Source organism: Pteronotus mesoamericanus, unplaced genomic scaffold (assembly GCF_021234165.1).
Source record: "Pteronotus mesoamericanus isolate MK-2021 breed Mesoamerican mustached bat unplaced genomic scaffold, CSHL_Meso_final contig_40, whole genome shotgun sequence".
Classification (NCBI taxonomy): domain Eukaryota; kingdom Metazoa; phylum Chordata; class Mammalia; order Chiroptera; family Mormoopidae; genus Pteronotus; species Pteronotus mesoamericanus.
The window spans coordinates 8335977-8361424 of record NW_026555150.1 but is presented as its reverse complement, the minus strand read 5'-3'; positions in this window follow the sequence as shown (position 1 = coordinate 8361424).

Here is a 25448-nt window from a genome sequence, read left to right as displayed (position 1 = left end):
CCTTAATTGGAGCTCAAGAAGAATGAAGAAAGGATACTGTCTTCTGAGAATCTTTCTCTTCTGAGCAATTGTCATTACTCTAGGGTATGTCCTCTCACTTTTACAAGACTGCCTGGAAACCATCCTGAGAACTAAAGCTAACCATATATATAGGCAGAATGTGCAGAAAATGTTGTAATTGTATGGTTACTTACATATTATATTTTTCATGAAATCTGACATTTGGGTTTAATGCACGAATACCCCACAGCTTTTCAAAAGCGAGCTGTGACTTTCAAGTGCCCTGGCACTTGAACAAATTTGATTATACCAGCCTTATAAGTTGACCCCTAGCAGAAAGCTGAACAGAGATAATCTTACATAAGACAGAAATTTTTTGATAGGCCTAAGGGAAAGTCTAGACTCTATACATTTGGGCAGTAAACAAATCTAAGTGGGGCACATTGTAGTGAGGGGCTTTAAATACCTGAAACATGAAGCCACTCAGTATCTGGATTTAGAATGGTAGAACAACAAGGCCTAAATCTTTATCAACTTCTAATTTAGTCTTGGTATATCAGTTAAAACACAATGTTTTATGGGTGAGGTAACCAGGCAACAAACACCTCCAGACACAGAATAAACAGAAAAAAGATAAGCCATGGGGCACTTGTCTAATGGCTGCCTATTTTATCTCTGTGCTTTTTTTCAAAACAGGCCACCTACCTCATCACTTCTCTTTTTCTTTAAAAGTGGAACTTAAACAAACAGACAGAATAAAACAAAAACAAACTAATATATACAGAAAGCAGATCAGTGGTTACCAGACAAGAAGAGAGTTGGGAGTGGGAAATTGCATGATGATGGAAAGTAACAAGACATTTGGGGGTGATCACTTTGTATTTTATACAGATGTCAAAATATAATGTTTATACCTAAAACTTACATAATTAAAAAAGAGACTTAGAACAGTAGTTTTCATTAAGTGGATACATTATCCCAGCCTCTGCTACTGCAACCAACATATTCCTATCAGAGAAGGTAGTGACTTTATTAATGCATATCCTTTATGAAAATTTAATGAGGCCATCTCTCATAAATGATATATTAAATTTCCCTACTCAGTGAATTAGTGTGGGCCCCCTATGTATTACTTATTAATATGCTTTTGTTATGGACCTTACTTCCTTTAAAAGCATATATATTATAAAGTAGACAGAATGGCCCCAAGAATGGAGTGGCCACATCACAAACAGAGTAAATACCTTTGGGATTTTTAAAGGCATCATCTTAAACCTCATAATTGTTGGTACTGGAGGAGAGCTGGAGGGGAACATAAAACAAATATGCTGATGAAAAGGGAAAGAAAGGCACACAGACAGGCCATAGAAACAGACCCACAAGTAGAACCACAGTCAAATCCTACCTCAGACTCATGCTCTGTAATCTGATTATGACAGAGTGAAAACTTCTCCCTTTACTTGGGATAGAAATTACCTTCTGTTAAAATCATAAGGAGGCAAAATTTATGTCCCTAGGCCACCCACAAAATTTTATCTCCTTGGACCCCTAATTCAGGGAATGTTCTTTTTAATTTTATTTCAGAAGCTGCCTGTGGCTTCCATGATTAATGCCTCCCTAACACTGTCTTCCTACACAGCTTCTCCATTTAGCCTGTCATTTCTTTCCTGGTTTCTCATGTACCAACATCTCCATGTCTCTGGGGGTTCTCTGCTTTCAGGGCCAAGGCTTTGGGGAAGCTCATCTAATTTGCAACTCTTTGGGAAATGTTGATTTACTGTAAAGGTCCTTCCTCTTTTAATATCTTTATTTCAAAGGAGGTTTTCTGAAAAAACAATGATTTACCCAAATATTTGCATCTTTTTTGTACTGAATGCAATATTCTAGAGCCATGGAATAGGAACTCAAATGAGCAAAAGCTTGTCTGTTAAACATGTTGGGGTTTTACTTGCATAGTAAGGTAGAGAAAGGACAAAAAGCTAGCACTAAGTCAAGGCTCATCTAGGGAACAGTATCTAAATGGGCTATGAGGGGAAGCTGATGGGTGAAGAAGACCGGAATCTCAAGGACGTGGTCATAGTTCAGAAATAAGTGTGTTATAATACTACCCAGGCCAGTGACTGGAGCTAAGGGGGATGGTGGGGGGTGGGGTGCTATTCTATCTTTCATGAGAAGAGCCTAGCAAGAAGTAAAAGTCAATCAGGACCCTAGTTAAGTGGCCAGAGGTTCAGACTGGAGTACAAAGGAGTACATTTCTCCCTCTCAAAGGAGCAATGCACATTAAACATAAACCAATGCACAAGACTAGTTTTATAAATTGTGCCCAAGTTGTCCAGATATGACTGCAGCTCACTCCAAGCACCCCATATACCAGGCTTCTAGTTGTCAAATTAACTTTTGTTTCTGCTTCCTTATAAGGTAGGTACTCCTAATGTGACACTACCTTAGATTAGGTTGCTTTCAGGAATTAGGCAGACTGAATTACAAGGATAAAGAAAGCAAGGACTACAACATGGAGCGTTTTAACAAAGCCCCCAACACCATATCTACACCTTATCTCATCAACTGTTTATTCCACAAACATTTATCAGTCACATGCCATGTGTGAAAGACTGTACTAAGCATCAAAATCCTGTATGTTTGGCCTATGACAGGGATCAGTCTGATTTCAGCAGGTAAGTCTTACTGATTTACTGCAGGAATACCTGTACTCCCTTCTCTCTCTCTCTCTCTCTCTCTCTCTCTCTCACTCTCTCTCTCTGTACACACACACACACACACACACACACACACACACACACACTATGAGGCTTATTCAGTATAAAAAGTACCAGAAGGGGAGCAGGGGATCTTGGCTCTAGTTCCAGCTTTACCACACACTGGCTATCATCTTGTGTAAATCATATCTCTTCTTTGGGTTTTATCTTCCTCCCTGACACATTAGGGGCTTGGGCCAGGTAATCATTAATGTTTTTCTTTTTTCCCTAGCTTGATTGATCTTTGGTTACATGACTGTAACCATTCATTTATTCACTCATCAAGTATCAGATTTGAAAGAGGAAGGGAATTGAAGACAGAGTGAAGATCATGAGCAAAAGTGGTTCTTGTATGGCTTTCCTTTCCTGAGTATCCTTTGAAGGTTTAAATATCAAGAAAGTGTTGTTGAGTAATGAGAAACACAGAAAGCTCTGAATTAAAGCCACAAAATCAGGGGCTTAGTAAAGCAGTGGGAGGAAACTCTTCTGATAATTCATTGTTTTTCCACCTACAGAATAGTTGCTGCCTACAACAGGTTATGTCTTAATGAATGCAGTGGGTGCTCACCAAACACAATGCTAATCAAATGTCCTATGGAGAACTGAATGCATAGTAGGCAGCTACCTGAACAATAAAGACTAATATTCACAGCCAACACAAAATTGTCTTTGTAGCCAAGGAAGCGCAATGGGAGTGAGGTGGAAGGCAAACTGCTGGTCTGTGAGGTTTACAGCTGACTGTAGAAAGGGAAGAAAGAAGGAAAACAAGCATGCTTAGCTCCTGGGAAAACTGCATGATTTCAGGTTCATTTTCTCACCTCCTTCTGTTCTCCCTATGTGTTTCTGAAATATTGAAGAAGGAAGAGATTTGCTAACTTAAATGTTGAAATGCCCACCCCCAGAGAAGCAGGTAAAGTTTATCTTTGCTGTCTTCTAACAGCACCCTCTCCAGTTCACTGATTCTCAAACAGAGACAATTTTGCTTCCCAGGAGACACTTGGCAATGCCTGGAGACATTTTTGGTTGTCAAAACTGGGATGGGGTGGTGTTACTGATATCTAGTGGGTAGAGATAAGTAATGCTACTAAACATCCTACAGTGCACAGGACTGATGCTTCATAACAAAATTATCAAGCCCCAAATGTCAACATGCTGAGGCTGAGCCACCTTGCCTTAGGTTATACATGCATTAAGTCACTAAGAGCACCTGCTGTGTTCCAGGCACTGGGCTAGGTGCTGGGGATATAGTGATGAAAGAGAAAAATGGTGCCTGCTCTCATTGAATTTACAGTAGGGGAGAGAGGGAACAAACAAGTAGCAATAAGTTTCTGTTATTTATTTATGCAATTCCCATGCCTACTCATAAAACAGATATTCATTCAATACCAACTCCAAGCGAGATATCTTGTCCAGGAGGCAATTATGCTTAAACCACATTTTATCCCTTTCTTAATAAAGCTTAGTCTAGGGAGAAAGGTAGACATAGAAATAAACAATTGTAATACTAGATAATAGCTTTAAAGAAGGGGTGGCCAAAGTGTTATAAGGATGTAGATTATAAGTGTACAGGCTCCCCTGGAGGTGCTAATACCAGACAAACTTTTTGGAGAACATGTTCTTGCAGCTGGGTCTTGAAGAAATATTTTGAGTTTACTGGAAAGAAGCTGAGAAAGGCATTCATGTTAACAGGACTGATATTAACAAAGTCATGATTAGTGAACATTCATGTGCATTGGTGAAATGGCCATGGCATGGTGTGTCTAGCCTATAGGGTACCTGAATGAGAGTAGTTGAGATAAGGCTGGAGAGGCGAGCAGGAGCCATAACAAGAAGGACCATATGGGATATGTTAAGATCCTGGGGTTTTCTCTCAGAGGTGATTGGGAACTGTTGAAATGTTTTAAGCAGAGTAGTTATAGGGTCCATTTGCTTCTATAGATGTGCAGAACTTAATAAAGCTCTCCTGCAGCTACTACTACCATGATTAAATTTCTTTTACTGTGGTCTTCTTTTAGCCCTCCCCAACTGAGGTCATTTTCAATTGCTGATGTCTCATTTTTCACTGTAACAGCTTCCAAAAACACCAAGCAGTTGGGTGTCTGACATGAGCCTGGACTCCTTATGATCATCTGCATTAGCATTCATTTCATTTCTCCAGGAATCATAGACTGTTGAGTTTGGAACGTACCTTAGAGGAAGAAACTAATGTTTAGTGACTGCTTATTATGTGCCAGTAACTGTGCTTACCTTCTTTCCCATATATTTCTAGTGCTTAATGCTCAGCAGTAAAGCAATAAATGTTAACCATCACCATCACCACCACCACCACCACCACTACGACTTTGTTTTATATATTTCTCACAACTCTTTGAGATAGATGCTACTGTTGTTTCCATTTTGTATATGGGAAAACTGAGAGCCAGAGCTCAAAGTACTTCTGAAAGATAAGACTACTAGGTAAGTAGGCAAACATTTACTGTAGCACAAAGACTTTTGAGGAATGGAAACATATATCTGCCATTTTATGTCCATTGATATGTTTGGATGAAAGCATATCTTCCTTTTGACGGGGGACTTTCTAATTTAAGATTTTATTTTACTTGGTTCAGGAAGGACTTCAGAGGGAAATGGTTTGGTATCAGTTTTAGTGCTAAACTACTTGTTTGTTAAATTGTAACCAGTATATTTTTAAGCTTTCAAGTGTGATCAACAGTAAGAAATTTGGAGAGCATCATGCTAAGCAAAATAAGCCAGGGGGCGAAAGACAAATACCATATGATCTCACCTATAAGCGGAACCTAACCAACAATACAAAGATGCAAGGAAAATATGACCAGCAACACTGAAAGGAAAAGAAATCAACAGAGACAAGAGGGAAGGAGGGAAGGGGGGCAGGGAAAGGGAAGGGAAGGGGAAAGTCAAGGAACATATAGCAAGGACTCATGGACAAAACCAAAGGGGAAGAGCTGAGGGAGGGAAGGAGGAAGGGGGCAAGGGAAAGTGGTGGGGGGTAGGCAGAAACAAATGTATTTAATAAATAAATAAATAAATAAATAAATAAATAAAATTTATTTTATATTGTGATCTAATATATGTAGCTTACTTTTACCCTATATGAAACATTCTTAGTTTTTCCACACAATATACTCTATTATTTCCCATTCCATTCTATTAAAAATGCTAGTTCTGATGCATAGTTAAAAAAAAAAACAAAAAAACCTCTGCTTAAACTATCTTGTACCAGTTCTACATAAGGTTTGGAATCGAAATGGGTCTCATCTGGACAGGCAGTTAACAGTTTTGAGTATACGGACCATGTTGCCTACAAAATCCAGCTGGAATTCTAAGCTCCTTTTAAGGTAGTAGCTGGTCCACAGAGAACATATCATCAACTCAGACAAGAAGCTCAAGTGTAGGTGCAATGTCCTGTAAGCACAGGAAACACACAGAAACTCATATTAAAGCAATGTGAGCAAAAATGCAAATGAATCCTCATGGAAGAAAGAATGTTGCTGTACTCGGGTAGAATTTCAGAGCCACGGCCATGAAATGCAGTTTTGAGAAGGAAGATCAAATCCAAAAGGTATAACTAAAATATTGGCACAATTGTAAATATGTCACTGCCTAGTCTGTCTTTTGGCATAAACTGGGATTAGTACTTACAACCCAGATGAACTGTTTTGGCCATCTCTTCTTCCAGCCTCTTGGGCCTCTTGGCTTCTGTTTCCTTGTACCCTGTCCCATGCTAGAATCTTATGGATATATATAGTATCCTATTACTAGGAGTAGAATGTATACCAGCCTCACTACATTTAGTCGAAGGCTTCACAGATTTCAAGGCCTTCTTGCCGATCATACACTATATTATAAATGGCACAAATCTTATATGTGTAGAGGAAAGCTTTATTAGTACTGAAGATCTTTGAATCTTATTAGTACTCTGACTGCTATGAAGAGTGCAATGGTTTCTCTTTGTGTCCCTGGAAATACTTGTAGCAACAAAACCCTTGGTAATGAAGCACTGTTATTTAAAGATTGACGATTAAATGGCAGAATACCAAAGGCTTCATAAGATATGTCAAACGGTTTGCTTTTCAATACCCTGATGTACACATTCTCTTTTTGTATCCCCACTTCCAAATATAATCCTCCCATTCCCCATACAGTCAGGCTGTAATGTGTCCTCTTTCTGAACCTTTTTTTTTTTTCACTCAGAGGCAGACTTGCCTTCCTATCCACCCTGATCCGACAGTGTCCCTCTGCCATTTTGCTGAGTAGCCAAACTCCTCACTTATTCAAAAAAGGAAAACACTGATACCATTCTTTAGAATCTGAGATTGATGAAGAAATTTATCTATCCCAAAGTGTTTCCTTGCCTGTAGGCATTTGTAACTTAAGCTTTTTAAATGAGCTTTGACATTTATAAAAGGATTTCAGCCCTCAGCAAACAAATATGGGGATTTTTTGGAGGCATAAAGAGGACCCCTAAAATCTCAATAGGCCTATAGTCCCATGAAACTGAAGGAAAATATTAGACCTTTTGAAGTTAGGAGAGGGACAGGAAGAATGACTTATGATTGTCCCTCATCTATTGCCTTTATCCTTCCAATTCTTTCCAACTCCTGGAACACTATTCTTAGAAAGATAAGATCATGTCAGCTCTGATAAGATTAATGGAGGCCTGTTCTTGATAGGAGCCAGGAGTTGAGGGAAACCATTCTCCCTGACTTTCTTCAAAGTCGGGTACCACTATGTCCAAACAGAGATCTACCAGAGCAACTCTCCCCTTCCCCCTGTCAAAGCACTAAACCTAACCTACTTCACATTTGTATATATTTTCTGGCACGAGGTCTATTTCTTATTTATTGCTTTCTTTATTTCTGACAAATAGGGATGCATATTATGCTTATTTTTGCCAATTATACCATTGGTTGCTATTGTTGACAAGGAAGGACTTTCTTTTTCAGTAGTCTCTATTTTATTCTATGCATGGATCCTGAATGCTTAACAGCAGATTGCTTCCTTCAGAACATGGCCTATTAGATGTTAGATAGCTTCATAGCCCAGTCAACTTTCACTGACCCCATTTTCAAGGGGTGGGAGTTTTTTCTAACAGCCTAAGATGTTGCATTTTTAATATTTTTGCATAATTTTCTTTGTGCCAGTTACTATTCTAGTGCTTGACATGCATTGTCAATTAATCCTCACAACAACCCTATGAGATTGGTTCTATTATTAACATCCTATTTTAAATTCAGAGGAACTCAGAGGGGTGAAGGATCATGCTCAAGGTCAGATAAGAAAGTTTGACTCCTGAAAATAGTATGACTGGACATGTGTTGGAGCAGATACAAGGAATTATTGGATGTAATTATTGAAATAGTAATTGGAAATGGGTGTATCTCTGGACCAGGTCTTATACTTTTATGTGTAGGCCCTCAGAGAATATGTAGATAGTGGTATAATGAAGGCATAATGAATAGTTTTGCTTATGAGTTGTATTTGAGAAATATTAAAGGTACTCACCTTATGATTTACAAAAATTAATGCTAGAAAACTTAATGGTAACAGGATGTGTTGCTGTTCACAGTGAGATTAAGCCTTAGAGCAGTGTTTTATCCAATAGCCAGAGATGGGCTGTAATGAACTATCTGCACACTCTCTACTTCTCCCTCTGGTTTCAGTTTCCCAAGCTTCTCTCAGCTGTTGTCTTTAACCTAATGACTCTCCAGCTCAGTTTCTGATACAATCCAGAACAATACTGCAAAACATTTGCTGCGTATATAGTATGCCTTATGCACATATCTACTGACCTCAGCTGCCTCTTCTCCACACCAGGTGTGCTCACTACAGACCTTGTGATTCTTGACTAGTTCTAGCTGCCATCTTAGGACTCACATTCCATGAATTCCATCTCACTTTGTGACCCTTACCTCCTACCTAGCCCAGGTGTTATCACCTTCCCCTTGGAAGTTAAAATCTGTCATTGAACTCTTTATTTATTTTTTTTTTAGAAAAGTTTATTGAATCTGCCTAAAGCCATGATTCCTGGTGCTGTGTGTTTCACTCTGAGTATTGCTATCATCTGGATATCTCTGATGCCTTGCCCCATTTGTAGACCTTATATCCTATCCTTTCCAAGATGACAACCCAGCCCAAATTAAAGTGAAGTTTGAAAGTTTATTGGACCAGTGAACACCCTCCTACACCATAGCCACATAGCTATGCCATTTCCTTAGTCCCCAAACTTTCCCTGTCCCAGCCTTTTCTGCTTTCTCACTAATTTCTGCCATGCCTAGTGGCCAAGTTTTCTGAAATGGACACTGTCGGTTGAACTCAAATACTCACTTCGTTAGCACTGTGCTATAAAAAAACTTACCTAAAGGACAAGGAGGCTCCCTGTATCAACAAAAATGTCAGGCTGAGAAACAAAACAATTTATCTTCTAAAACTCAACAGCCCGGTTTCTGTTGCAAATGCAGAAAAGGATAGAGAAATATCCCAGCTTTCTCTGCTTCCTCTGACTTTCAAGTAGCACATTAATATGGTTAGTTAGTGCTTCCAGTTTATGCCATCAACATTGTAATTCAAAAGCTTAAGTCTCACAGTGATTTTGGTATAAGCCTTTAATCTTAGTAATGATTCCTTGATCAGCTGTGTCCCTTTCAATTCAGAGGTCATTAGAGGTCCCTGTTGAGAACTCCCCAGCTGTTCCAGTTCCGTTCATGTATATTTATTTACATGGCTTTTGAACCACATTTGGATATGCGGGAGTGCAGCTCGTCGTAAAGGTTGGTGCTCCAGATTGTTTCCTGAAAGTGCAGCAGAGCTGGGGAAAAAAAGCAAACCAAGGCACAGTATGTCTGCAGTGCTTGAGATGCAATAGGCATCCTGCTTTTAACTACCCCAGGGTTAATGACAGCCCTTCCAGGGCCTCTTTGTGGCCTTCAAAAAGACCAATCAAAAACAAAAAGCTGTTTTTCCAGGTAGGATACCATTTTGTTGGCAAAGACAGGGCATTTAGACAAGAAAATCAAAATGATCTACTGAAAAGTGAAAAATTCAGTCAAACTGTTCATTTGGTCTCACTGAGATGAGAACAAAATGTACTAGCTTGAACAATGAGGCTAAAGGGGTTTACATGTGTAGACATGAACAAAAAGACCCCACAGCGATGAATTTTATGCCATAGCTGATCAGTGCGGAAAAATACTCATTTTGGAAAAAACTTGTGGCATCAAATGGCTCCTAAGTGGATTTTAAAGATTAAAATATTTCTCTTAGGAAATTGAAACTACATAGCCATGAATTTACAGGGGTGAAAAGGACATGAGCGATTTCATGGAACAATTTACTAAATTTACAGAAGATAGAACAGAGAGAATTGGAGAAGTCAAACTACTCACTGAAATTCTCTCAACAAGTTAGTGATAGAGTGAAAACAAAACTTCAAGTAGTGATTAGAGTATTGGGACATCCCTCCCCATATTAAAATTATTCATATACTGGTGACAACTTTTACACTGCTGCTCCAAACTTGGGAAGAAGACAAATAATTGAAAGACCAAAGATCTTTAAAAAAAGTATTGAATTTATTTGGATGACATTGGTTCACAAAATCATAGAGGTTTCAAGTGTACCACGCAACAAAACATCATCTGCACACTGAATTGTGTGCCTAATGCCCAAATCAAAGTTCTCGTTCCATCCACATTACTGCCCTCCACACTTTGCCCACCTCTACCTACATGCACCCACATTTTCCTCTGGATAACATCACAGTATTATCTGTGTTTATGTGTTTTATATATGTATACATTTTTTTGCTTAATCCCATTATGTTCTTTCATCCAGCACCCCAACCCCCCCACACCTCCTACAGCTGTCAGTTTGTTCCATGTATCCCTCCCTGCCTCTGATTCTATTTAGTTGATCAGTTTATTTTGTTCATTGAATTCCACATATAATTGAAATCATGTGTTACTTGTTTTTCCCTGACTAGCTTATTTTATTTAGCATAATAATCTTTAGATCCATCCATGCTGTCACAAAAGGTAAGATTTCTTTTTTCCTTTATAGCTGAGTAGTATTTCACTGTATAAATGTACCACAGCTTTCTTTATCCACTCATCTACTGATGTGCACTTGGGCTGTTTCCAGATCTTAGTTATTGTACAATAAATAATGTTCCAATGAACATAGAGGTGCACATGTTCCTTTGAATTAGTGTTTCTGTTTCTTAGGATATATCCCCAGAAGTGGGCTCACTGGGTCAAAAGGATGTTTCATTTTTAAATGTTTTACATAGTGGCTGCACCATTCTGCATTCCCACTAGTACTATGAGAGGGTTCCCTTTCTCCCACATGGTCACCATTACTTGTGTTTGCTGATTTATTGATGATTACCATTCTGTCAAGCATGAGGTGATATATAATTGTGGTTTTAGTTTGCATTTCTCTGATGATTAGTGACATTGAGCATCTTTTTATATGTCTATCGGTCATCTGTATGTCCTCTTTGGTTAAGTGTCTTTTCAAGTTCTGTGTCCATTTATTAACTGGGTTGCTTGTTTTCTTCATGTTGAGTAGTATAGGATCTTTATATATTTTAGAGGTTAACCTCTCATCAGATTATTAGCAAATACATTCTCTCATTTACTGGATTTCCTTTACATTTTTTGATGGTTTCTTTTGATGTGAAAAATCTTTTTTTTATTTTTTAAGTATATTTTATTGATTATGGTATTACAATTGTCCCATTTTTTTCCTCCCCTTTTTTTCCCTCTGCCCTGCATCCCCCTCACACCAGCATTCTGTCCCTCTTAGTTCATGTCCATCGGTTGTACATACAAGTTCTTTGGTTTCTCCATTTCCTGTACTAGTCTTAACCTCCCCATCTATTTTGTACCTACTATTTATGCTTCTTATTCCCTGTATCTTTTTCCCCTCCTCTCCCCACTGATAACCCTTCCTGTGATCTCTATATCTGCGATTCTGTTCTTGTTCTAGTTGTTTGCTTAGTTTGTATTTGTTTTTGTTTTTACATTCAGTTGTAGATAATTGTGTTTGTTGTCATTTTACTGTTCATAGTTTCTTATCTCCTTCTTTTTCTTAGATAAGTACCTTTAACATTTCATACAATAATGGCTTGATGATGATGAACTCCTTTAACTTGACCTTATCTGGGAAGCACTTTATCTGCCCTTCCATTCTAAATGATAGCTTTGCTGGATAGAGTCATCTTGGATGTAGGTCCTTGCCTTTCATGACTCTGAATACTTCTTGCCAGTCCCTTCTTCCCTGCAAGGTTTCTTTTGAGAAATCAGCTGATAGTCTCATGGGAACTCCTTTGTAGGTAACTGTCTTCTTTTCTCTTGCTGCTTTTAAAATTCTCTCCTTATCTTTAATCTTGGGTAACTTAATTATGATGTTCCTTGGTGTGTGCTTCCTTGGGTTCAATATTTTTGGGACTTTCTGAGCTTCCTGGACTTCCTGGAAGTCTATTTACTTTGCCAAATTGGGGAACCTCTCCTTCAATATTTTTTCAAATAAGTTTACAATTCTTGTTCTTCCTCTTCTCCTTCTGGCACCCCTATGCTTTGGATATTGGAACATTTAAAGTTGTCCCAGAGGTTCCTAAGCCTCTCCTCATTTTTTTGAATTCTTGTTTCTCATTCTGTTCTGGTTGAATTTTTATTTCTTCCTTCTGCTCCAAACCATTGATTTAAGTCCCAGTTTGCTTCCCTTCACTGTTGGTTCCCTGTATATTTTTCTTTATTTCACTTTGTATAGCCTTCATTTTTTTCCTCGATCTTGCAACCATACTCAACCATTTCTGTGAACATCCTGATTACCAGAGTTTTGAATGCTTCATCTTATAGGCAGGCTATCTCTCCATCACTTAGTTGTATTTTTCTGGAGTTTTGATCTGTTCTTTCATTTGGGCCATGTTTCTTTGTCTCAGCACTCCTGTTACATTGTAAGGGGCAGAGCCTTATATATTCACCATGGTGGGGCAACTCACATTGCTGCATTGTGGTGCTATATGTAGGGGAGGTGTCTGAGAGGGAATTATGCTGCTTGTTTGGCTCTTGCCCCAGTTTCAGTCACTTTCCCCACTACCCACAAGCAAATTGGGCCCTTCTGGTGCTGATTCCTGGGTGGGTGAGGTTTGTGTACATTCTGGGACCCTATGAATCTCTCCAATGTACTCTCTTGTGAGGCTGGGAGTTCACCCTGCCACCAAAACCCCCACAGGTTTTTACAGCCAGAGGTTTTGAGGCTTTCTTTTCCCCCGCTGGAACCTTGGGTTGTGCAGTCTGTCTTGTCCCCCCAATTGTTCCTCCCAATTTATCTGCAAGAAAATGTGGGACCACCCAGTCTGACAGCCAACACCTTGCCAGCTCAGCCCTCCAGTCACCATCTCACAGTGCGTCCTCTCCATCTGGGCTGCCCATCTCTGCCTCTCCTACCAGTCTGAATGAATATTTCTTCTTTAACTCCTTGGTTGTTGGAAAACCAGCAACAGTTAGATTTTCAGGCAGTTCTGGTTGTTTTTGTTTTCGTTGTCCTTCTTTTGGTTGTGTGAGGAGGCAAAGTGTATCTACCTACACCTTTATCTTGGCCAGAAGTGAGGTGCAAAACTTTTTAAATTTGATATTGTACCATTTGATTATTTTTTCATTTATTTCCCTTCTCCAAGGAGATATATCTGCAAAAATATTGCAGTAATAAGTGTCTGTAACTTTACTGCTTATGTTTTTTTTTTCCCAAGGATTTTTATGTTTTTGCAACTTTTATTTAAGTCTTTAATTTATTTTGAGTTTATTCTTATGTATGGTGTACCATAGTAGCCTAGTTTTAATTTTAGTTTTTTGCATGTATCTGTCCAATTCTTCCAACACAATTTGTTGAAGAGACAGTGTTTACCCCATTTTATATTCTCACCTACTTAGTCAAATATTAATTAACCATAAAGGTTTGTGTTTATTTCTGTGCTCCCTATTATGTTTCCTTGATCTATATGCCTGTTCATGTGACAATACCATACAGTATTGATTACTATGGTCTTGTAATATATTGAACAATTTGATATGAAGTAGGTTGGTACCTCCAACTTTGTTCTTCTTTTTTACAATTGCTGAGGCTATTTGGGGTCCTGTGTGGTTCTATATACATTTTTGGAATATTTGTTTTAGTTCTGTGATATATGCCATTGGTACTTTAATAGTATTGCATTGAATCCATAGATTGGTTTGGATAGTAGGGACATTTTAATGATGTTAATTTTTCCTATTTATGAACAGAGTATATACTTCTACTTATTTGTATCTTCCTCGATTTCTTTCTACAGTGTCTTATGATTTTCTGTGTACAGGTCTATACTTCTTTGATTAAATTTATTCCTAGGTGACTTACTTTATTTTGTTGTAAAAGTAAATGGGATTGGTTTCTTAAAATCTCGTTCTGATAGTTTATTATTGGTTCATTAAGGTATTACCAATTTCTGAATATTAATTTTGTGTTGTGCTACTCGGCCAAAGTCATGTACTAGACCTAGCAGTTTTTCAGTGGAGTCCTTAGTGTTTTCTATGTACATTATCATGACATCTGGGAATAATGACAGTTTTACTTCCTCGTCACCAGTTTGTATTCTCTTTATTACTTATTTTTGTCTGAATGCCATGGCTAGAGCTTCCAGTACTATGTTGAATAAGAGAAGTGAAAGTAGACATCCCTGTCTCATTGCTGATCTTCAGGGAAAAGCTTTCAGTTCTTTTCCCATTGAGTATAATGTTGGCAGTAAGTTGTGTGTGTATGACCCAGTTTTCTGAAAGTTTAACCATAAATGGAGCTGGATTTTATCAAATGTTTTTTTTTTTCCATCTATTAATATGACCATGTGATTTTATCCTTCATTTTCTTTATGTGACGTATCATGTACAATAACTTCAAATATTGTACAAACCATATAATTGAAATAATTCCCAGTTGAATATGATGTATGATATTTTTAATTTTTTTGGTTCCCTGTATATTTTTTTTATTCTTCAAATAAGTTCATCTCCATTTTCCCGCCACCACTTTCCCCTGTCCCAGCTACTCCCTCCACACCCTCAATCTCTCTTCACTTTGGATTTGTCCATGGGTCCTTTACACACATTCCTTGACTTGACCCTTGCCCTTCTATTCCCCATCATGGTCTTTCTTCCTCCGCTGCCTTTCCTGTCTGATTTTTTTTTCAATGTTCCAGTTATATATTTCTTGCTGCTTAGATGATTATATTCCACTTATAGGCAAGATCATACGGTATTTGTCTTTCACCCCCTGGCTTATTTCCCTTAGCATAATGCTCTCTAGTTCTATCCATGCTGTTGCGAAGAATGGTAGCTCTTTCTTTCTTTCTGCTATGTAGTATTCCATTGTGTAAATGTACCATAGTTTTTTGATCCACTCATTTACTGATGGGCACTTAGGTTGTTTCCAGCATTTGGATATTGTCAATTGTGCTGCTATGGACATTGGGATGCATAGGTTCTTTTGAATTGATGTTTTGGGATACATAGGGTACAATCCCAGCAGTGGAATCACTGGGTCAAAAGGCAGTCCTATTTTTAGCTTTTTGAGGAAATTCGAAACTGTTTTCCACAGTGGCTGCAACAGTCTGCATTCCCACCAACAGTGTACTAGGGTTACCTTTTCTCTACAACCTCACCAGCACCTGTTGTTTGTTGATCTGTATATGATGGCCATTCTGACTGGTGTGAGGTGGTATCTCATTGTGGTTTTGATCTGCATTTCTCTGATGCCTTCGCCCATATTTTAATAGGATTGTTTGTCTTCCCAGAGTGGAGTCATGTGAGTTCTTTATATATTTTGGAGGTTGAACCCCTGTTCTAGGTATCATTGGCAAATATATTTTTCCATATAGTTGGTTACCTTTTCATTTTGCTTATGTTTTCTTTAGCCATGTAGAAGCTTCTTATTTGGATGAAGTCCCTTTTGTTTGTTCTTTCCTTTGTATCCTTTGCTCTAGGGGATATATCAATAAAAATATTGCTGCATGAGATATCTGAGTTTTCTGCCTACATTGTCTTTGAGGATTTTTATGGTGTTGTGACTTATCCTTAAGTCTTTTATCCATCTTGAATTTATTTTTATGTATTGTGTAAATTGGTGGTCGAATTTCAATTTTTTGCATGTAGCTGTCTAGCTCTCCCAACACCATTTGTTGAAGAGGCTATTTTTACTCCATTTTATACTTCTGCCCTCTTTGTCAAATATTAATTGACCATTGAGACATGTTTTTTTTTTTCTTTTTCTGGACTCTTTATTCTGTTCCAACGATCTATGTGTCTTTTCTTATGCCAGTACCAGACTATTTTGATTACACTGGCCATGTAATATAATTTGATGTCAGGTTTTGTGATCATTCCTACTTTGTTCTTCTTTCTCAAAATGACTGCAGCTATTTGGGGATTTTTACAGTTCCATATACATTTTTTGAAATGTTCTATATCTGTGAAATACATCATTGCTATTTTTAATAAGGATTTTATTGAATCTATAAGTTGTTTTTGGTAGTATGAACATTTTGATGATATTAATTCTTCCAATCCATGAACACATTTTATGCTTCCATTTATTTGTGTCTTCCTTAATTTCTTTCTTCAGTGCTGTGTAGTTTTCTGAGTACAGTTCTTTTACCTATTTGGTTAAGTTTATTCCTAGGTACTTAATTTTTCTTGTTACTATATCAAGTGGGATGTTTGTCCTGATTTATGCTTCTGATATTTCATTTTTGGTGTATAAAAATAACTTCAATTTCTAATTATTAACTTTGTATCCTCCTCTTTTTCCGAATTCACCTTTTAGATTGAGTAGTTTTTTCATGGAGCATATGGTTATTTTTTTCATATATTATCATATCATCTACAAACAATGACAGTTTTACTTCCTCCTTTCTAATTTGGGTGCCTTTTATTTCTTTTTCTTGTCTGATCGCTGTACCTAGGACTTCCATGCTATGGTGAATAGAAGTGATCAAAGGAGACAGCCTTGTCTTCTTCACAATCTTAGTGGGAAAGTTTTAGATTTTGCCTGTTGATTATGATGTTGGCTGTTGGTTTTTCATATATGGCCTTTATTATGTTGAAGTATACCCCCTTTATTCCCACTTTGCTGAGTGATTTTTCATCATAAATGAATGCTGTACCTTATCAAATGGTTTTTCTGCATCTATTGATACAGTCAGATGATTTTTGTCTTTCCTTTTGTTTCTGTTATGTATTATGTATATTGATTTGTGAATAATGGAACATCCTTCCATCCCTGGGATGAATCCTAAATGATGATGGTAGGTAGTCTTTTTAATGTATTACTGGGTGAAGTTTGCCAATATTTTGTTGAGGATTTTAGTGTCTATGTTGATCAGCAATGTTCTCCTGTAGTTTTTTTTTTTTTCTTTGTTGTGTCTTTTTCTGGTTTTGAAATTAGGATGATGCTGACCTCTTTAAAAGAGTTTGAGAGTCATCCACCTTGCATTTTTTGGAATAGTCTGAAAAGGACAGGAAATAGCTCTTCCTTAAATGTTTTGTAAAATTCTCCTGTGAAACCATCTGGTCCAGAACTTTTGTGTGCTGGGAGTTTTTTGATGACTGCTTCAATTCATCAGCTGTTATTGCTCTTTTCTGGCTTTCTGCTTCTTGTTCATTCAGTGTTGTAAGGTTATATTTTTCTATAAGTCTGTCCATTTCATTGAGGTTTTCAAATTTCTTGGCATGAAATTGTTTCCTGTAATTTATTAGAATTGTTTGCATTTCTGTGGTATCAGTTGTAATTTCTTCTCTTTCACTTCTGATATTATTTATTTGGGTCCTCCCTTTTTCTTTTTTAATGAGTCTGCTTAAAGGCTTGTTGATTTTTGTTACCTTTTCAAAGAATGAGCTCCTGGATTGGTTGACCTTTTGAATTGTTCTTCCAGTCTCTATGTCATTCATTTCTCCTCTGATTTTCATTATTTCCTTCCTTCTACAAGCTCTGGGGTTTGTTTATTTTTGTCTCTACAGTTCTTGAAGCTGTAAGATTAGGTTGTTTGTTTGAAATGTTTCTATCTTTTTTAGGTAAGCCTGTATTGCTATGAACTTCCTTCTCAGGATTGCCTTGGCAGTATCCCATAAATCTGGGACTTTGTGTGTTTGTTCTAATTTGTTTCCAGAAACTTTTTGATTTCTTCTTTGATCTCATTCTTGACCCATTCATTGTTTAATAGTGTACTATTCAGTCTCCATCTGTTTGAATGTTATGACTTTTTTCCTTGACTGTGTCTTCTAGTTTCAAGCCCTTGTGGTCTGAGAAAATACTTGTTATGTTTTCAGTTTTCTTGAATTTGTTCAGCCTTGTTTTGTGTCCTATCATGTGGTCTATCTTTGAAAACATTCCATGTGCATTTGAAAAGGGATGCATTTTGCTTCTCTGGGATGACAGGTTCTGTATATATCAGTTAAGTTGATTTGATCTAATGCGTCGTTCAGTTCCACAATATCTTTGTTGATGTTTTGTTTTGAAGATCTATCCGTTGTTGACAGTGGGGTGTTAAAATCCCCTACTATCATTGTGTTGCTTTCTATATCTTTCTTGAAGTCCTCCAATATTTTCCTTATATATTCGGGGGCTCCTATGTTCAGTGCATATAGGTTTACAATATTTATGTCTTCTTGATGGATTCATACTTTCAGTATTATAAAGTGTCCTTCTGGGTCTTTTTTTATGGCCTTTGCTTTGAAATCTATTGTGCCTGATGTAAGTATTGCTACCCCTGCTTTTTTTCCCTATTCATTTGTTTGGAGTATTTCTCCCTTCCCTTTACTCTCAGTCTGTGTAGGTCCTTTGTTCTTTTTTGTTCTGAGGCAGTGCATGTATGTGTCATGTTTTCTTATCCATTCAACTATCCTATGTCTTTCAATTATAGCATTTAATCCATTTACTTTTAAAGTTATTATTGATAAGTACCTATTCATTTTTCCCTTTGCACCTGCGTTCATCTCTTTTTCATTCTTTTTCTTCATCTTAAAGCAGTTCCTTTAGCATATCTTGAAGTGCTTGTTTGGTGGAGGTGTGCCCTTTTAGCCTTCTTTTGTCTGGGAAACTCCTTATTTTTCCTTCCATTTTAATTGAGACCTTGCCGGATAGGATAGAACAATCTTGGTTGCAGGCCTTTCTCTGTCATTACTTGAAATATTTCTTGCCATTTCCTTCTGCCTTGTAGTATTTCTGTTGAGAAGTCAACTGCTAGCCATACTGGGTTTCCCTTGTATGTTACTACCTGTTTTTTCCTTGATCTCTTATGATTCTCTCATTGTCTTCAATATTTGCAGTTTTAATGATGATGTGTCTTGGAGTAGACCTCATTGGGTTCTTCTTGAATGGAACCCTCTGTGCTTCCAGAACTTGTATGGCTTTCTCTCTCCTCAAATTAGGGAAGATTTCCATTGTTACTTTTTCACACAGGAGCTTCATCCCTTCGTCCTCTTCTACTTCTGGTATCCCTATTATATGGATATTATGTTTCAGGTTGTTCCATTCTCTAAATTTCTCTTAATTCTTTTTTCTTTTTCTTCTTTTTTGAAACTTTTTTCTATCTTGTTCTCCAGCTCAGTGATTCAGTTCTCTGCTTTGTCAATCTTGCTTTTGATTCCTTCTTCTGTGTTATTCAATTCAGAAATTGTATTCTTCATTTCCTCTTGTCTCTTATTGATAGTTTCTATGTCCTTTTTCATGCTGATATAATTTGCAGTGAGTTCCTCATAGTTTCCCTGTCATTTTTTGGAATTCTTTCTGAGGTCATTGAGCTCACTGAGCTTCCTTAGAATCATTGTTTTGAGTTTGGTATCTGTTAGTTTATTTGCCTCTATGTCATTTGGTTCTCTTTCTGTGGATTCCTTTCTTTTCAATTGTGGGGTGTTTCTTTGTCTTCCAATTGTTTGTTATACTATTCTTTTTGCTTCTGCTTCTTAAATTGATCTGTTTTGACTTCCTGACTTTGTGGTGTGAACTTCTATTGTAGGAGATTGCTGATTTCTTGTTCTGAATCTTCCTTAGATGATGTCTGATGTTGGCCCTGCCTGACTTTAGGCAGAGTCTTGGAGACTTCCCGGAATCTACTGTCTGCGGCTGTCTCCTTCAGCTGTTAATCTAGTCACTCTGCACTCAGTAGTCAGGCTTAGATACCACGGGAATGACAAAGTCCCTCCTGAGTGCAGGTCTATTGTGTCCTGTGATGCTGCTCCTGCTCAAGGGAGTGGTCTGCCTGAGCAAGCTGTCTTCTGCCATATGGTGGAAGAGTCAGCACCGAGATCTCTCTGGCTGCTTTCTCAATTCTCTCCCCAATGCCTCCATCTCCAGTCTCTCCTCAAGTATCTCTAGACTACTCTTCTCTTCCTTTAGCCAGGGATCTACTATCTATCACTGCACTTTGTATTCAGCAATGAAGTTTAAGCACCACTGGGCCAAGGCAGAATCCCTCCTGGAGTTGGGCCTATCATGTCCTCTCAAGCTGCTGCTATTTAGGGGGTGGTCTACCTGAGCAAGATAGTTGCTGCCATATGGGGGATGAGTCGGCATTGGGATCTCATGGGTTTTTCCCTTAGTTCTCTCCCCAAAGTCTCTGTCTCTAGTCTCTCCTCATGCATATTTAGTCCACTCTGCCCCTGCCTCTGCCAGAGCCCTGGGTATGTGGCAGTCAGGTTTTTCTAAAGCTGATTCTTCTGTCTGTCTGAGGTTATAAGGCTTCTCTCTTGCTATTTTTTTTTGTTCCATGTGATTTCTGCACAATTTAGTTGTAATTCCAGGCTGGTTCTGGGAGGAGGTCAGTGTGACTTCCATTTACTCATCTGTCATTTTGTCTATTTTCCTTTATTCTTAATTTTTATTTTTTAAAAATTTAGGGATTTCATCATGGTGGAGGAGTAAGTGGAAGCTACACTGTCCTCCTCCCTGGGCCTATCTAGAATTACAACTAAATCATGGAGAAATCACCTGGAATAAACAACTGAACAATACTGGGAGAGAAGCCTTATAACCATGGATGTACAGAAGAAATGGCTTCACCACTATCTGAGTGGTAACAAAGCCCAGAGGAGATGTGAGAGGGCTGGTTGGGCTTCAATGGGTGGCAGCTGAAGTGCTGGAGGGATATTTCAATGGCTGTATGATTTTCCCTGAGAAATATGCTGCCTAAACCCCGAGTTGGGGTCCCCAGCTTATAGCACCAGAGCCTGAAATCAACCCAGGTAACTTCCAGGTACAAAAATTGGCCAGGTTCCTCTCTCCCAGGGATAAGCAGCTGAAGTCACAGAGAGTCTGTTAAAGGGCCAATGAATAAAATTTCACTTGCAACAACTTACCCTGGGCTCTGGCAAAGGAGGGGTGCAAAGTGGACTGGAGACACTTTAGGAGACTTCGGGGATGATGATTTGGGTTGAAAACTAAGGGAGTGGCCACCAGGATCCCAATATGAAGTTATCCCCCATACTGCAGGAGCCATCTTGTATAGGCAGACCCCTCCCCTCAATGTGGCATAATCCTGAGGGGGAGCAATAGCTCCACCCACAGGAATTGTTTTGCCCCACCCTGTAGTGCTTAGGTTTGACTGCTGAGTGCAGAGTGACTAGATTAACAACTGAAGGAGTCAGTCATAGACTGTGGATCCATGGTAGTCTTAAACAGGCTGCCTAAGGCCAGACTGGGACACCATCTGACATCAGTAGAAGCAGATACAGAAAGAAAAAAAAAAACAGTGGTACATTGTAGATGGTACCAAGATGAATCCCATCACCACCTTCTTCATGATTTGTGATATTTTCTCTCCTTCATAACTTTTTAAAATTCATTTCATCATGTTTCTGCATATTGTTACTAGATTTTATATTATAGTTTATTTCAAATCTCATATTTTGCTCCTCCATTATCTTACCCCATTTTACTGTCATACTTCCTCTTCTTGTTTTTGTTTTAAATTTTGTTTTCTCTCTTCTTATGACTTGTTTTCATTCTGCACTCTTTATATTTCTCCCCCCTCCTGCCTCTTAAAACCACTTTTCTTGTCATTGTATATCTCACATTCTTTTTCCCACCCTTTTAAAGATTTTATTCATTTATTTTTAGAGAGGGGAAGACAGGGACAAAGAGATGGAGAGAAACATTAATATGTGCTTGCCTCTTGGGTGCCCCCTACTAGGGACATGGCCCATAACCCAGGCATGTGACCTGACTGGGAATCAAACCTGCGACCCTTTGATTTGCAGGCCAGTGCTCAATTCACTAAGACACACCAGCCAGGGCCCTTTTCCCACTCTTAAAATACTCTTGTTCTCTCTCCAACTTTATCAGTTTTTGGTTGTGGATAGAGTGGTTGTAATTGCATTTCTTCTATTTTATCTTTAGATTTTTACTACTTTGGTATTTCAAATCTCAAATTTATTTTTTTATGCTAAGATTGGTTTTTATTTTTTAATTAATTAATTTATTTTTCCAAATACATTTGTCTCTGCCTTCCCCCAGTGTTCCTCTCTCCTCCTACATTTTGCCTTAGTGAAACAGCTAGTAACATACAAGGGAGAACCTACAAGTCTATCAGCTTATTACTCAACAGAAACACTATAAGCCAGAAGGGAATGACAAAAAAATATTCCACATAACAAAAATGAAAGGCTTACAACCAACTACTCTACCCAGTAATGCACTCATTTAAAATTGAAGGTGGATAAGTAACTTCCCAAATAAAAAAATGGATAAAAGGATACATCTCTACCAAACCAGCATTGCAAGAGATGCTAAATGGACTGCTTTAGGAACATGAAGAAAAAGATAGATATAGATTAGATAGATAGATAGATGATATATAGATAGATAGATAGATAGATGATAGATAATAGAGGAACAGAAGTAAAAAGGAAAAAATGGCAATGAATGAATACCTATCAATAATATCCTTAAATGTAAATGGATTAAGAACTCCAATCAAAAGACTGAGTATCTGAATGGATAAGAAAATACGACCTGTATATATGCTGTCTGCAAGGGACCCACCTTGCAACAAATGATATACACAGACTAAAAGTGAAAGGATGGAAGAAAGTATTCCAAGCAAATGGATATGAAAAGAGACTAGGTTAGCAATACTTATATCAGGCAAAATAGATTTCAAAACAAAGGTCATAAAAATGAGGCAAAGTAGGACACTATTTAATACTAAAGGCAACATCAATCAAGAAGATATAACCCTTGTAAACATATACACCCAAACAAGGAGCACCAAAATATATAAGCATAATCTTGTAGGACTACATGAAAGATATCAAAAGTAACACTCTCCTAGTAGGGGATTTAATACCCCATTTTCAACAATAGACAGATCTTCCAAGCAAAAAATCAACAAGGATATTGTGGTTTTGAACAACACTCAAGATCAATACAGAATCTTTCACCACAGAAAAAACAAAATACACATTGTTTTCAAATGCACATGGAATATTTTCAAAGATAAACCAAATGGCAGGTCAGAAAACACGCCTCAACAAACTGAAAAAACTTAAATCATAGCGAGCATTTTCATAGATAGCAACAACCTGAAACTAGAAACCAACCTCAAGGAAAAAACTAAGAAATACTCAAATTCATGAGGACTGAATAACATGATATTAAATAATGAATGGGTTAATAATGAGATCAAGGGAGAAATAAAGAGTTTCTGGAAACTAATGAAAATGAACACACAACAGCCCAAAACCTATGAGACACAACAAAGGCAGTCCTGAGAGGGAAGTTCATAGCAATAAAGGCCTATCTAAAAAAGACAGAAACATTTCAAATAAACAACCTAATCCTACATCTACAGGAAGTAGAGGAACAACAAGAAACAAATCCCAGATTGAGTAGAAGGAGGGAAATAATCAATATCAGAACAAAATTAAATGCAATAGAGACGAAATACATAATTCAAAGGTTCCATAATTCCAGTAGATGGTTCTCTAAAGAAACAATTCAAACCATCAATAAATCCATCAGCTGGTTCTTTGTAAAGATAAGCAAAACTGACAAGGCTTTAACCACACTCATCAAGAAAGAAAGAGGAACCAAATAAAATCAGAAACAAAGGAGGAAAAGTTACAACTGATACCACAGAAATACAAAAGATTGTAAGAAATTAGTATGAATAACTATAGGCCAAGAAATTTGACAACCTGGGTTAAATGGACACATTTATAAAAACATATAATCTTCCAACACTGAATCAAGAATAAGCTGATAGTATGAGTAGACTGATAACAATTAGTGAAGTTGAAGCAATAATCATAAAACTCCCAGCACACAAATTCCCTGGACTGGACGGTTTCACAGTAAAATTTTATGAAATATTTAGGGAACAGCTAACTACTATCCTTCTCAAAGTATTCCAAAAATATTCAAGAATAAGGCTCATAAACTCTTTTTATGAGTCTACTATTATTTTAAACACAAAATCAGATGAAGATGCAACAAAGAAAGAAAATTATATGCCAATATCTCTATGAACATAGATGTTAAAATTCTCAACAAAATATTGGCAAATGGAACCAGCAATACCTGAAAATGATTGTACACCATGATTAAATGGGGTTAAACCCAGGAATGCAAGGATAGTGTAACATTTGCAAATCAATAAATGTAATACACCATATAAAAAATGAAAGACAAATATCACATGATTATATCAATACACTCTGAAATAGCACTTGATAAAGTACAGCACCTATTTATGATAAAAATTCTCAGTAAAGTGGGAATCGAGGGACCATATCTCAACATAATAAAGGCCATATACAAGAAACCTATAGCCAACATCATACTCAACAGGCAAGAAATAAAAGATTTTCCCCTAAGATCAGGAACAAGACAAGGATGTGAACTTTCACAACTTTTATTCAACGTAGTATTGGAAATCCTAGCCACAGCAATCAGACAAGAAAAAAAAAAAGCATCCGAACTGCAAAAGAGGAAGTAAAACTGTCATTATTCACTGACAACACGATAGTGTACATAGAAAACCCAATGGACTCCACCAAAAAACTAATCTATGTAATAAGAGAATTTGGTAAAATAGTGAGATATGAAGTCAATATTCAGAAACTGAAGACATTTTTGTACACCAACAATGAAATATCAGAAACTGAACCTAGAAAAAATGTAATTTACTATAACAACAAGAAATATAAAGTACCTGGGAATAAACTTAACCAAGGAGGTTAAAGACCTGTACTCTGAAAACTGCAGAACACTGAAGAAAGAAATTAAGGAAGATACAAATAAATGGAAGCATATCACATGATCATGGATTGGAAGAATCAGCATTATTAAAATGTCCATAATACCTAAAGCAGTCTATAAATTCAATGCAATTTCTATTAAAATATCAATGACATATTTATAACAAATATTTCAAAAATTTATACGAAACCCAAAACGACCCTGTATAGCCTCAGAAGTCTTGAGAAAGAATAACACAGTAGGAGGAATCACAATACCTGATATCAAAGTATATTACAAGGTTACTGTAATCAAAACACTCTGTTTTTGGCATAAGAACAGACACAAAAATCAATGGAAAAAATATCCCAGAAATAAACTCATGTCTATATGGTCAATTAACATTTG